The sequence below is a fragment of the Meriones unguiculatus genome, chromosome 17, assembly GCF_030254825.1.
Source record: "Meriones unguiculatus strain TT.TT164.6M chromosome 17, Bangor_MerUng_6.1, whole genome shotgun sequence".
Taxonomy (NCBI): Eukaryota; Metazoa; Chordata; class Mammalia; order Rodentia; family Muridae; genus Meriones; species Meriones unguiculatus.
The window spans coordinates 30,550,198-30,565,569 of NC_083364.1; positions in this window are offsets into that span (position 1 = coordinate 30,550,198).

Consider the following 15,372-nt stretch of genomic DNA (forward strand, 5'->3'; position numbering starts at 1 on the left):
TACATTTGTACATGTGTGTTTAGGGGCCAGAGGAAGATGTCAGTTGCAATTGTGTTAATTCTCCACTTGACCCAATTTAAAATCATCTGCCAAGAGAGTCTCAAAGAGGGATAGTGGAAGATCATGTTGGCCTACAGACATCTTTGGGGTGGTTATCTTGACTGTATTGATTGAGATGGGATGATCACCCACTGTGGGTGACATGAAGTCCTCCGCCAGGGGTTCCTGGACTGCAAAAGAGGTGAGAGAGCAAACTGAGCTCAAGCATCCCTGCACTAATTAACTGGCTTCTGCTCTTGACTATGGATGTCATGTGACTAGCTGTTCCATGTTTCTGCAGCCTTGGTTTCCCTACAGAGATGGACTGCAAACTGAGATTTGGAACCACATAAAGCCTAGGATAAACTCTTTTGTTAGGATACTTTATCACGGCAACAGAAAATGGAACTAAGATATCAGAAGTCCTCCCTCACTCTCATTGCCTCAAAACAGGGTCTCTCCGTGAACCTGGACTTGGCAGCCAGCCATCCTCATCAGCCCTCCATCTGTGCCTCACACCACAACAGCCCTCCAGAGCTGGGGAGACAGGTTTGCGCAACCTCTCCCAACTTGGGGATCCAAATTCTTGTGTGCTTGTGTCTGAGCAGCAAATGCTTTTAACCACTGAGCAAGCCTTCAGCCTTGTTTTGTTTTGTTTTGTCTTTTTCTACTTTGATTTTGTCACAGTATCTATCATGCTTTAGATATTCTAATAAGTATCTTACGATTCTCTGAGGAAAGACATGGAAATTAAATAGTTCTCTAGATAATAAGCGGTTTTTGAATTTTAAAGATTTGAATTGTATGACACTGTTTCAGAGACTGGTCATAATTCATATGCATAACTATTTTTAAAATTTTTGTATTGATTAAAATGTTTTGTATGGCGTAGAAGTAATATCTGCATTTGGGATTCTGAGAGTTATTTGAAATATTTATTCTTAATACACTATATTTAATAAAACATCACAAACTAAGCACAAAACATATATTTTTGCATGGTAGCAGATGTAAATCAGGTGCTAAATAGTTAAAGATTAATGTGACAGAATGGTTGCTCAAAATGCCAGCAAAGAAAAAGAAACCATAAGCCAAAGTGTACGCACACGACACTCTTATGTTCAGGCATGAAAACAGTAAAGACGATACTGAATTCTAACTTTCAGCCGTGGCTGCTCATCACAACAGAAGAGGTGGCTAAAACTGTGCGATGTTCTCTTGCCACCCCTGCTGCATGCACTGAAATCCACCTTTTGCCATTGTGTACTTATGTATGCCATCACAGGAAGAGGTAAACTACAAAAAAAAAATCAAATACATTTTATTTAAATACCGTGTTGATATTATTTTCATCACAACCAAATAACTGAGAGAAGTTTATTTTGGTGTTGCTCCATGTTTCAGAGGTGCCAACCCTCACAGGAAAAGTCTGTCGGAGCCAAGAGCCTTCATCCCTACCAGAAGCAAATGGTAGAAGGTAGGACCCAGGACAAGGTGTAGATGGCAGGGACACATCCCCAGGGACAGAGTCTCAGCACATGGCTCCACTGACCTTGCAAGAACTCATCATCCAAATTAGGACACTTCGACAGTAAAAGGGAAGGCCGCTCATGTGAGGAAGGCTTGGGGACGTCGGAAGGTATATATCCCTTTATCAGCTGACAAGAATGGTGTGCTTTCAGGACTACACATTTTAAAATATCATCGGGGACCCAGAGTTTCTTTAATTGAATCCACTCTACTTATTTTATTTCTCAAATTATTATTCTTTGGTTAGTAGAGGCTTCATCAACTACCTCGTATTTTTTCCACTTAGATTCCTGTTATTGGTTTTTCAATAATGTAATGTTGAAGGACATACATAAAAGAATATGTAGTGGCCAGACAGTTGCAGTGTGAGTTTACCTGTGCAGTCGGGGATATGCTATATTAGTTGCTCTCTTTTTGCTGAAACAGAATATCTGAAAACGTCTAAATGCAGAAAGAGCTCATTTAGACTCTCAGTATCAGTCCATCGTTGTGTGGAGAGCCTTCTGGGGCAGAGTAGCTCAGGTCACGATAGACAGAAGTCGGAGACAAGACAATAGGGCTATCTAGCTTTCTCTTTTCTCACCTATACTGTAAGCCTGTCCAGATTCAGGGCAGGGTTTCCCTCCCAGTGAATTAGTTCTGGAAATGTCCTCACAGGCCCACGCAGAGGTGGGCCTCATGATGTCCGCGGTGCCTCTCAGTCTGATCCAGGTTCCAATCAAGATGAAACATGAAGGCACAAGAAGAGACAATTGCCCCCCCCAACCCTGCCGCTCTAACCCTCTACCCCCCTACCCTAAGATGTCCTGACCCTGCCCCAGTCATTATCCCTCCATTCCTGGGGTAACAACTATCGTGTTTCAAACGCCCTAGAGTCATTTTATCATTTTTATAAATAACTGTCTATTTATCACTCCTGTTTGTCTTCTTTCCCTTTCTATCATATTGTGAGGTTTAAGATACACCACATGGTTGCATGTGGCTATGTAGCTAATGTACTTCAGGCTATTAATTTTGTAACCATACCTGGCAGTATGAACACGCTCGCAGACTTTCTTTCAGGAGCGATAGATACTTGTTTCCAGTATTTTCCTATTACAGATGGTGTTGACTCGAGCGCTGCTGAATGTGGCTTTGGCCGATGTCTGCTCTCACTTTTCTTGGGAGCCTCCCTGGGAGTGAGTTGCTTTATCACATGGATGTGTATGCTCATCTATAATGGGTAGTTTCTAAAGTGCTTGTACCAACTTCAGTCTCACAAATGTGTGAGAATTCTAGTTGCTACACATCCTTGTGAACACCAGTGTTCTCTCTTCCTATAGCCAGTCATGTGTGTCTACACTGCAGTAAAAAAAAAAAAAAATCAAAATGAAAATTATATTTAATTTTAGTTTCTCTAGCGTATAGTAGACTAATGTGTACTTTGCAAGTTTATTGGTCACTTGGCTTTCATATAAATGAATTTAATACTCAATGCAATTACAAGGTTTTCTATGTGTTCCCTATTTTTATTTCTTATTGAATTCCAGGCAATTATCATATATTTTGACGTAAGATTCTGATCAGGGATACAAAACACAAATGGAAGGCAGTTTTTTGTTTTCTTTTTAACTCTATGAATAGTGCTTTTGAATGAAAATCATTTTTAACACAATCCCTATCTCTGTATTTCCTTAGTAACCATTATTTTTTGTGTTCTAATTAAATGTTTTTGACTGAGGATAGACCCCTCTTCTTTTCATAGCATATATATCTTAATCATCTTTTACATTTTATTTTATTCAAGTTGTAACATGTATACAAAAGTGTATACCTCTCAAATTTATTAAATATTACTTTTAATAAACCTACCATACTATATAATTAGCTTTGAGATAAAGAACAATAATAGAGGAAAACTCTTTACTTATAATCTTTATATATTCTACATAATTACTCTGTAATGTGATTAACAACTGACTCAAATTTGGAAATTATGTTAAGTAGTTCAGAGAAGATAGTTTCCACAAAATTGTATTGTGTTGTTCAACTTTACAGTTTTCTTGTATTCTTTGCCTTTAATTTTGTTTATAGAATTATAAACTTTAAATTTTTTAAATAATCTGAATTACAATGTATTGATGACATAGTTCAGCTAAGTGTATATTTAAAAAGGTGATGAAATACAAATACACACATGCAAACGCATATACATACTTGTGTTACTTATTGATATTAATTTTATATAGAGTGCTTAGAGTATAATATGAAAGAGATTTTTACTCAGTGTCCAGTGTTGATGGCCTTTGAAAATAGTTTCCATTAGATATATGCTTCATATGTCATAGGGTTGACATCTTATTTTTTTGAATGTACAGTTGTTTGATTTCTAAATTATCGTTATTGTCATCATTGGCCTTCTCCTTCCGCTTTTATGGGAGTTCTAGCGGTCAAATTCAGTTTGTCATGCCTGTGTGAGAAGAGCTTTATCCACTAATTCCTCTTACCAGTCCTGTTTCTTTTTTAGGTATAGTAGAAATCACAACCACATGTTCTTTTTAGTACTCAAGTTTTGTACTTGATTTTAGTATGAGTATACTGTGATAAATTTATTTTAAAAATAAAGTAAGTGGTTCTGTTGTGATTTGAATAATTATGGCCACCATAGGCTTCTCTATCTGACTGCTTAGTCATTTAGGGAGTAGCACTAGTTTAAAGGGATTAGAAGTTGTTGCCTTGTTGGAGGAAGTGTGTTATTTGAGATGGACTTTGAGATTTCAAAAGACACAGCACAGTCTCTCTCTCTCTCTATGGATCAGGGCGCAGTTCTCAGCCACTCAGTGCTTTGAGTACCACAATGCTCCCATCATGCCCAGACCAAAATGTAAATGAACCAACCCCTGAAAACTGCAAGCAAGTCCCAGTTAAATTCTTTCTTTTATAAGAGTTACCTTGGTCATAGTGTCTCTTCATAACAATAGAACAGTGACAAAGACAAGTTCCATAGCTGAGAGGATAAACTGTAAAATTACCTTTAACTTTCAGCTTAAATAATAGAAAAAGAAAGACTATGAAAATATATGGGGCTGGACAGATGGCTCAGAGGTTAAGAGCACTGATTGTTCTTCTAAAAGTCCTGAGTTCAATTCCCAGCAACCACATGGTGGCTCACAACCATCTATAATGAGATCTGGTGCCCTCTCCTGGCTTACAAGAGTACTAAAATCTTTTTTTTTTTTTTTTTTTTTTTTTTTTTTTTTAGAGTATTGAGGGCTGGAGAGATTGCTCAGTGGTTAAGAGCACTGGCTGCGCTTCCAAAGAATGCAAGTTTGATTCCCAGCACCTACATGGCAGCTCACGACTGTCTGTAATGCCCATTCCAAGGCATCTGACACCTTAACACTAATGAACATAAAATAAAGTTAAATAAACAAAAAGATGAAAATTAAAAACAAATAACATAGGAAAATATATAAAAAGGAAGGTGCAGTTATTCTAAAACTCTTCTAATAAAAACATAAGGGAGGGAAAGATGTTATGTGGTTCTTATCTGTTTATGATGTAGCCTTCCATTATAGCATCTATAGTGTTAATTGTTCATTGCACCCTCACTTGATCCACACTTGGGAAAGAAATGATAACAGAAGTAGGAACAAGGATGACAAGGTGCTGAACATTCTCTTTACCAAGAAATGAATCTGCACAAACACTTATAAACAATGAAAACCAGAAGCACAACTTTTTCTGCCAAATATTTGAAAGGTATTTGAAAGAAAATATTTGAAAGAAAAAAAAAAGTAGGAAAAGAATCTATCTTAATGACTAAAAGTATAGAACCATTTGAATACAGTAATAGATAGAAGTTTGAAGTTGTCTTAATTATAAAAGTGCTATCTTGATATTTTACCACATGATAAAATAATATACATTTAAATCAATTATAGTATATATAATAATACAATGCCTAAATCTATATGTATTTTAATTTTAAAAACAGATCATTTTATAGGCTAGATCGTAATGCAACATAATCATTGGGAAAATAATGATATTTTCTTAAATTCTTTTTTCACCTTCCTTTACTATAAATTCTAAATCTTAAAAAAACATACTAAGTCATTTTCTAAGCTCAGGTCATTATTTGGACCCTAGCCTAAACTTTTTTTAAATTATTTATTAATTACACTTTATACACTTTGTATCCCCCCTGTAGTTCCCTCCCTCCTCCCCTTCCAATCCTTCCCTTCCTCTCCCTTCTCCACACATGCCCATCCCCAAGTCCACTGATAGGGGAGGTCTTTTCCTTCCTTCTGATCCTAGTCTATTAGGTCTCATCAGGAGTGGTTGCATTGTCATCTTCTGTGGCCTGGTAAGGCTGCTCCCCTCTCAGGGGAAGGTGGTCAAAGAGCAGGCCAATCATTTCATGTCAGAGGCAGTCCCTGTTCCCATTACTATGGAACCCACTTGTACACTGAACTGCCATGAGATACATCTGTGCAGGGGTCCTAGGTTATCTCTGTACATGGTCCTTGGTTTGAGTATCAGTCTCAGGAAAGACCCCTGTGCCAGATTTTTTGGTTCTGTTGCTCTCCTTGTGGAGTTCCTGTCCTCTCCAGATCTTACTGTTTCCTGCTGGGAGCCAAAGCAATCTATGGAAGCCAAAGCCAAAGCTATCTAGTGAAGACAAAGATATCTATGGAAGCCGAAGTCAATTAGTGAGCCAAGGCTATCTACGGAAGCCAAAGTCAAAACTATCTAGTGGAGACAAAGGTAGTTACTGAAGCCAAAGCCAAGTAGAGAGCAAAGGTCATTTAGTGGAGACCTAAAGCTATGTAGTGAAAGAGTTATCTAGACCCTAAATCATGGGTGATAGATTGTGAGGACATCCTTTGTTAGAGCATCTGTAAGATAGCTTAAGGGAACATCCTTATGGTATCTTGCAGGTACAATAGTTAACCCATGAAAGCACTCTTCCTGTCTCCTGAAGCAGCTAATTACCTTCCCCCTTTTCCTGCCTTCTCCCTATATAAGTTGGGTAAAAATTTCTAATAAATGAAGCCTTGATCAGACAAACAGACTTGCCTTCCTCCCTTGCGCTTCTTGTCCCCCCGCCAATTCCTTCCACTCTCCTCCCTTAGGAATCCACGTTCAAGCCCCTCTAGTCGGGGCCATATCCCCACTTCTTTCCTAAGATTCCATGCACTCTGCCCAATAGTTAGCCATAAGTCTAAGCATCTGCTTTGATAGTCTTCAGGGCAGAGCCTTTCAAAGGTCCTTTGTGGCAGGATCCTGACTTGTTCCCTCTTTTCTCCTTCTTCTGATGTCCATCCTCTTTGCCTTTCTGGATAGGGATTGAGCATTTTAGCAAGTTTCCTCCCTCTTGATTAGTTTCTTTAGGTGTACAGATTTTAGTAGGTTTACCCTATACTATATGTCCATGTGAATGAGTATATACTGTGTGTGTCTTTCTGCTTCTGGGATAGCTCACTCATAGCTTAAACTTTTCTTACTTGTTTGTTTGGTTGCAATTGCTTCTATTTTCCCTCATTCCTCCAGCCCATGCTAAATACTTCATATGGGTTGCATTCCTTTCCTTTTTTTTTTTTTTTTTTTTTTTGTATAAGGTAGCAAAATCATAGCCTGATCCCTCAGGCTGACCACAAGATGATCCAGGAAACTCATCTGCTTCTCCTTTTACCACTCATGTCCATTTCACATTCCAAACAGGAGGGATTTCTTTGCCTGTTTCCTTGCTTCTTGCTCTTGAACATCTCTCTCCTATGAGTCTTCCATTAACATCTGGTTCATCTTTAAGAATGCATGATTTCACAGGATATAACTTCCTGAACAGAACAGCAGGCTCTAAGATCAACAATCAATAAATGGGACCTCACGAAACCGAAAATCTTCTGTAAAGCAAAAGACACTGTCGTCAGAACAAAACGACAGCCTACAGTCCGGGAAAGGATCTTCACCAACCCTAGATCTGACAGAGGGCGAATATCCAGAAGAGTAAAGAATATCCAGAATATAAAGAACTCAAGAAGTTAAACACCAAAAAAAAAAAAAAAAAAAAAAAATCAACTAATCCAATAAAAAAAATGGGTACAGAGCTAAACAGAGAATTCTCAATAAAGGAATATCGGATAGCAGAGAGCACTAAAAGAAATTCTCAACATACTTAGTCATCAGGGAAATGCAAATCAAAACAACCCTGAGATTTCCTCTTACACACATCAGAATGGCTAAGATCAAAACTCAAGTGACAACACATGCTGGAGATGATGTGGAGAAAGGGGAACCCTCCTCCACTGCTGGTGGGAATGTAAACTTGTACAATCACTTAAGAAATCAATCTGGTTCTTTCTCAGACAGTTAGGAATAGTGTTACCTCAGGATACAGCTATACAATTCCTAGGCACATAACCAAAATATGCTCAAGTATACAACAAGGACATTTTACTCAACCATGTTTATAGCAGCTTTTTTTTTTTTTTCATAATAACCAGAATCTGGAAACAATCCAGATGTCCCTCAATTGAGGAATAGATACAGAAATTGTGGTACATTTGCACAATGGAATACTACTCAGCAATTAAAAACAAGGAAATAATGAAATTTGCAGGCAAATAGTAGGAATTAGAAAAGATCATCTTTAGCGAATTATCCGAGAAGCAGAAATACAGACATAGTATATACTCACTCATAAGTGGATATTAGACATATAATATAGGATAAGCATACTAAAATCTCTACACCTAAGGAAGCTAAGCAAGAAGGAGGACCCTGGGTAAGATGTTCAATCCTCATTCAGAAAGGCAAATGCGATAGACATTGGAAATGGGAGAAAAAAAGTGAACAGGCCAGGAACCTACCACAGAGGGCCTCTGAAAGACTACCCAGCAGGATGTTGAAGCAGATGCTGAGACTCATAGCCAAACTTTGGGCAGAGTGCATAGAATCTTATGAAAGAAAGGGAAGATAGGAAGACCTGGAGGGGACAGGAGCTCCACAAGAAGAACAAGAGAACCAAAAAATTTGGGCCCAGGGGTCTTTGCAGAGATCAATACTCCAACCAAAGACCATCCATGGAGATAACCTAGAACCTTTGCTCAGTTGTAGCCCATGACAGCTCAGACTCTAAGTGGGTTCCCTAGCAAGGGGAGCAGGACCTGTCTCACACATAAACACGGTGGCTAGCTCATTGATCACCTCCCCCTGAAGGCGGAGCAGCCTTACCAGGCCACAGAGGAAGACAACATAGCCAATCCTGATGAGACCTGATATCTAGAGTCAGACAGTAGAGGAGAAGGAAGGACCTCCCCTATCAGCAGACTAGGAAAGGTGCATAGGCTGAGAAGAGGGAGAGAAGGCGGGACTGGGAGGAGATGAGCGAGGGGCTACATCTGGGATACAATGTGAATAAATTATAATAAATAAAAAATTAAGAAGAATGCATGATTTTAATGAGATGGCTCTTCACTGGACATGGTTAGGTACATGCCCCTACCAGTTTTAAAGGCTTTCTTTGCACTATGAGTAGCCTCTTTGTATTATCAACTCTATAAGACCGTGTGAGGTTCAAGAGGACAAATCTGTTTCATTACTCAGTTTCATCCTGTGTCTGGTATGATGCCTAATATGCTTTCAATACATACTTTAAATAAATGGACAAATGAATAACAATAATATTGACCTGGAACATACATTGTATGTATAATTTATTTGTTTAATGTTTCACTCCTTTATTTGTATATACAGTTTTGAAATTGTATTGAAACGGCCATCTCTAAGTTTTGAAGCAGCCTAAGGCATAGGTGGGACAGAGGCACAGCTGACTGTTATAAAAAATTGTCCTTATTTGTAGGTTTATACAAGCTACCACAAGATCAGCTGCCTGTACACCTGTCTGTGTAGTAGGAGGCTTCAGAAGAAAGGGAGATGTTTATTAAACAAAAGAAGATTACACACTTTTTCAAAACAAAGAAGTTACAGGAAAGAGTTCTATGCTGAAAGAACAATGCACGAAAAGGAATGGGATCAAGAGAAGGCAACTTAAAATTTATAAAAATGCAAGCACAATTCTCAAAGTCCAAGTGGGGGAAGTGAGCTTTGATGTGAAAAATTAATTTGCAATGAGGACCATGCCAAAATTTTCCTTCCAAAATAGGAAAATTCAGGTTAGGGTGTTTATGTTTTAAAAATTTCAATATCACTACTGGAGTACAGTCTAGAATAAGTGCCTGTATTTTCCATGTAGCAATAGCAAAGTATTCTTAAGCCAGGCTTTACCACCAGTGAATAATCTCTGATTCTCTAATGCATCACCTCACTTTACCCTCCTTTATATTTTAATCTTCTTTCAAATAAATCCTGTTTCAATTTTATTTCTTTATCTTAACATTCTCAGACTTTAGAAAATAATTCAAATATTCTAGTAAGGGAATAAACTTGGAATTAGGCATAAAAGCATCACTGAAATTGGTTTTGAAGCCCTTCAGCTCATGAATTGTTGTTCTTGAATAAGGTGGACCCTGAAAAGTGGTAATTAACTTAAAAGTACTATAGGTAATCACCATTGTTCATATTCTTATTTTTTAAAAAGATGGTGATTTAGTCGTTGTAGGATTTCTCTGAAGTTGTATTTATTTCTCTGAAGTAGAAAATGATAAAGCAGAAAGCAGATAAATCCCATCTTAGCAGCTTTGTTAACAGGAGAAATAGGATAAACATGAGGTGTCTTAACGATGGTTGGGGCATTACAGAAGTATGATCACTCTTATCCACCCCTAATTCCTCCTCAATACCTGTCTCTTAGGATGTTTGCTTACTTCTAATTTCTTATGTCCTTCCAGGAAATTAAATAAAATTATGGCAAGTATAGTCTCTTTGAAATTGCAAATACCATATTGTTACTTTATATTGCCCCTTAACAATAAAAACACTAATTAAACTTTTATTGGGTTTTTTTTTAATTATCTTCTTTGTTGAAGGTGCATCTCTTCCTTTGCATTTATTGTTTATCTAGTCTGTCTACTCAAATATCTCCATCATTTGTAGGATGTTGTTACCACAAGCAATGTAACAGTGCATCTAATTTTTAATATATTCTCTCTCTTTATAATATGAACTATGGGTCACATATTATTATATTTTTTTGTACTTGCATTTGAGTATGTCTTTCTGTAGATGGAAAACACATACACATTGTCTTAGTCAGTGTTCTTTTGCTGCGAAGAGTCACCATGACCATGACAATTCTTATAGAAGAAAGCACTTGCACTTGGATCTTGCTTGCACTTCAGAGGTTTAGTACACTATTCTCGTGAAGGGGTAGATGGCAGCATGAAGGCAGACATGGTAGCTGACAGTTCTACATCTGAATCCAAAGGCAGTAAGGAGTGAGAGCAAGCCACTGAGCTTGGCTTGGGTTTAGGAAAAGCCACGTCCACCCCCAGTGATACACTTCCTCCTACAAGGTCACATCTATTCCTTCCAAATATCAACCTATGGGGTGGGGATATTTTCATTCAAACTACTACTTTTCCCCCCATTTTTATTTCTACTCATTGCTGTGTGCTCTGTTTTAAAGCATCAGTCACTGCTAAGAACCTGACACCTATGGCCATGGTGTTTGAAATATGGTCAGGTCACGAGATGTTTGGATTTTATGCCCTCCCCTCCTTTTTTTTAATGTGCATTTCAAAGAAAGATTTGAGGGTTTTCTTTATGATATGACTTAAAGCTCATCTTAGAATTAAAATTTATTAAGATTCTTTTCAATTTGCTTGTGAACAATTGAATTTTGATATTCATTACTTTAATTCATACTATCTTTATAATAAAAATACCCTTAACAAAAGTAGGTTTATTCATTTCCATTGCTTATATAAAGATTTACAAGTTACAATAAGAATTATCAAGCATAAAACAGACTTATGCTGAAGTTTAATGCATAACAATTATTAAGAGCCATGCAGTAGTAAAATAAAATATTTATTTGGTTACTTAAAACTGATCTCAGAAAGCATATCATGTCACACGTAAATATTTCCCTTCCTTGTAAGGAGTTAGTAACATAGCTAAAATATCATTATCACAGTTAATAATACTAACATTTAACAGTTCCTTACATCACTTTTTCTCAGTGTTTGTTTTGATCCAGGTATCTGAAAGGTGTTCTTGTCATTGTATGTAATGGCCTGTTTTTTGAAATTGATAGGATTCAAATGATAAATTGCACTTTTGATCTCTGTGACTTGACTGAAGTGAGACACAGCCAACTTAGTTTATACAGTGGAAAGTGAAATGTGCTGAAAACTGTCAGAATAAAGGTGGGGGAAACTAGGGATCTGTGCAGAAGAGGATGCAGAAACATTGTAAGAACCAGAGGTGGTAGACGTCTTCAGGAAATAGTGTCTTCAAGATACAACAGGACTGATCTCACAGAGACTGTGGTTGCCTGTGTGAGACCTGCCCAGGGTCAAACCAGTTAGGAGTCCTGCACCTTGAAGAGGAGGCTGTCACAAAGTCACATCCCTAACAAAGAAGCTATTTGCAATTGAAAACTGCTTTGGAAGAGAATATCAGTTTTCTCCAATGGAATGACCCCAGGTGGTAGACAGTTCCACTCCCGCAGGCCCCATGCTCAGGCGTTGTGGGCCAACACATAATGGACTCTGGTTTTTGCTCATACTTTTGTTTTGTTTTGATATTTTTGTCTTATTGTTTTCCATTTGCTTGTTTTTCTTTTTTTTTCTTCCTTTGGGGACAGAACGAGAAGGGAAAGAGAGAGAGAGGAGAGATCATGAAGTTGGATGGGAAGAGGTGGGGAGGGTCTAGGAGGAATAAGGAGAAGGGACCAAGATCAAAATATATTGCATGAAGAAAAATTTAATACCCCAAAAGATTTTACTCCTCGTTGGGGAGTAAAAATGGAAGAGCTAACACCCAAGTACAGACATCACATTATGTCTGCTCTGGGGTGACTCTTGCTGTCTTCACAATAAAACAAAACAACTACAAATACATATCCTATACATTTATACACGTCTGCCATTAATAACTTCTCTATCATCTTTCTATCTATCTATCTATCTATCTATCTATCTATCTATCTATCTATCTATCTATCTATCTGTCCCTATTGTCCACTGGTCATCTAGTATAAACAAACTGAAAGTCTTACACACTTTGACCTGCCCTCAAGTCTGCAGGCAGTATCCAGACCTACCCTTATCAGCAACCATCTATTGTTAACCCAATGTGTCTGTGGATGACAGTTCCTCCCGTTTATCAACTCACTGAAGTATTACTCTCAACTATATACTATCCTTAAAAACAACAAAACTACCACTCTAGAGATATCTAGTTTTGGCCCTCGACTCCTAACCCAGGTTGATTCATAGAGCAGTAGTATATTTTGTTATTCACTACCGATGGCAATCGCCACACAGATACCAGGTAAATATACAGTCATCCATTAATTATTTCTAATGAATTCCTGGGCTTCCTTAGATTTTTATCTCTCAAGGTCTTGCAATGGGACACACCAACTATAGCTCTAAATGTAGAAGGGAGTTTAGTTAGTATTAGCTAAGACCTTCAACATTATAAATTTATTTGGAGATGTATAAGCAAGTTCCTACTAGAGAAGGAAGAAATGAAAACACCACCACCACTATTTATTAAGTATAAGTAGATGTTAGTTATGGGAGCAGATAAAATTATATGGATTTGCTTTTTATAGCCTCTAAAGAGATTTTCAGAGTATGACCTTCCCAACAAATATGTACAGACAAGCAACCTACATGATTGGTGAGGTCAGTAATTCTGAACAGTGTGACGCTTTGGCTTGATATTCTAAGACCTGACATATTCATTGATGGGCATTGGTTCTGTATAAGTCACTGATGTAATGGGGCTTAGGGCAAGAACTGTTTTCCAAATGCACAAATAAATACTTTGTGTTTATCACGAAACTAATCTATTTTGTAAAGATTGTTATTTTTATTACCTTTTTTTAAGAATTGCAGTTAATCAAATGTCATTAAAAACTATACTATTTAACCAAGACACAACACTGAAATTCTTTAAAATGCCTGTCTATAGTTACTTTACATGTGATCACTGTTAGTATTTTGGAACACATTCTGCTCCTGGGTTACCTAGCAACTTAAGATGTCATCCTGCCTGCGGGCCAGGTAGCCACACCTGGAAGGCCTGGTTACCTTGCCCCTTAAAGGGCCAACCCCGACACGTGGTCCCTCTCTTACACACTCTCTCTCTCACTCTCCTCTCTTAGTTTCTCTCTCTCTCTCTCTCTCTCTCTCTCTCTCTCTCTCTCTCTCTCTCTCTCTCTCTCTCGGCACCCCTTCCCTTTTCTCGCTCTCTCTTCATGTCCTGCTCCCCCCTCCCTCCATATCCTCCTAATAAACCTCTTGCAGAGATTATCAGTTGACCAGCCTCACGCTTTTTTAATTACTAACAATCACAGAGCAAAATTAATTTCCAAGTGAAAGTTTCTCTTGTAACATATATTCTATTTCTTTTCTATGTTCTTATCCAAAAAACAAAATCTCTACCAAGACTAGAGTCTTACAGCAGCACATTTTTCATTGCTTCCTTTACTCTTATGCTTTTTCAAAGGATTCCACATTGTGCTTTAATGTGATATTGGAGGTGAGTTTCATTTCACAGTCCACACAAATGCTATCCGAGCAGACCTCTATTTCATGTCAGTGAAAAAATATTGAATTTTAAGGTTATCTTTTACAAAAAGCTGTGCTTCTAACACAAAATCACACAAATATGAAACTAAAGAATGGAAAATTGAGAGAATGTGTGGTGGAGTAAATAAGGTCTAGGTGCATCGTGTTAGGTGGTGGTTATTACATACGCCATGGTCGGCACAGATTTCGGTTGGCTAGCCTATGCTAGAACCTCACCTTTCAAGCCTGCTCCTCTGAAGGTGGCTATTTCAAATTTCCTACTCTCTTGCCGGGCAAGCATGCATACTCAATTTTAGTTCAGTATTTCTCAGTGTATTAAACACCTCTTTTCAGATTTGAGCTCCATTAAATGCACGTTGCATCATTATCACGATCTTTGCAAATTTTAAACTCCCTGTTGATTCATTTTGCTCAGACTCATTAAAAGTTTGGCATCAACGGTAACCTAACGTCAGGCTTCATATAGCCATAAATTAAATATACCTAATTGCTGGGTGACATTCATAGGTTTTCTCCCTCTGGTGGACACACAGGAAATGAGCTACACCCTTTAACTGAGAGGAAATCTAAACATTCCTTAATGTGAAAAGAAAGGCTAAAAATATAATCCCGTTCAAATTAAAGTCTGAGAAAGATAGTTGAATAGAATTTTTAAGAAGGCATCAAGAAAGAAATCGAAATCTGTAGGAACAGACTCTAAAGACAACAGAAAAGCAATGGGCCTGTCTTTCGAATGCCCATTTTAAGTGTTATGATAACCATGAGATGTAAACCAGTATTATGATTTTAACCAAACAGCTTTTCAATGGATTGTAGAGAGTTTCTATCTGGCAGTTAGAGTAATTTTAATTTCCACTAACCGTATGTTGTTCAAAGAGGGAAGTTCCTTGAAATCTCATTATTACGATTAAACACAAGTAGTAACATTTGCTGCAGATATACTTGGAGAAGCTACGAGGCCTAACACATAGCAGACATCAGGCCTGTTAAACATCAAATGAAAATGGCAAACAGTATTTGTTGAGAGATCTTCACTAGAAAGAAAAAAAAATCTTCTGGAAAAATAAACTTTTTTTTTTCCTTCAGTTTCAAC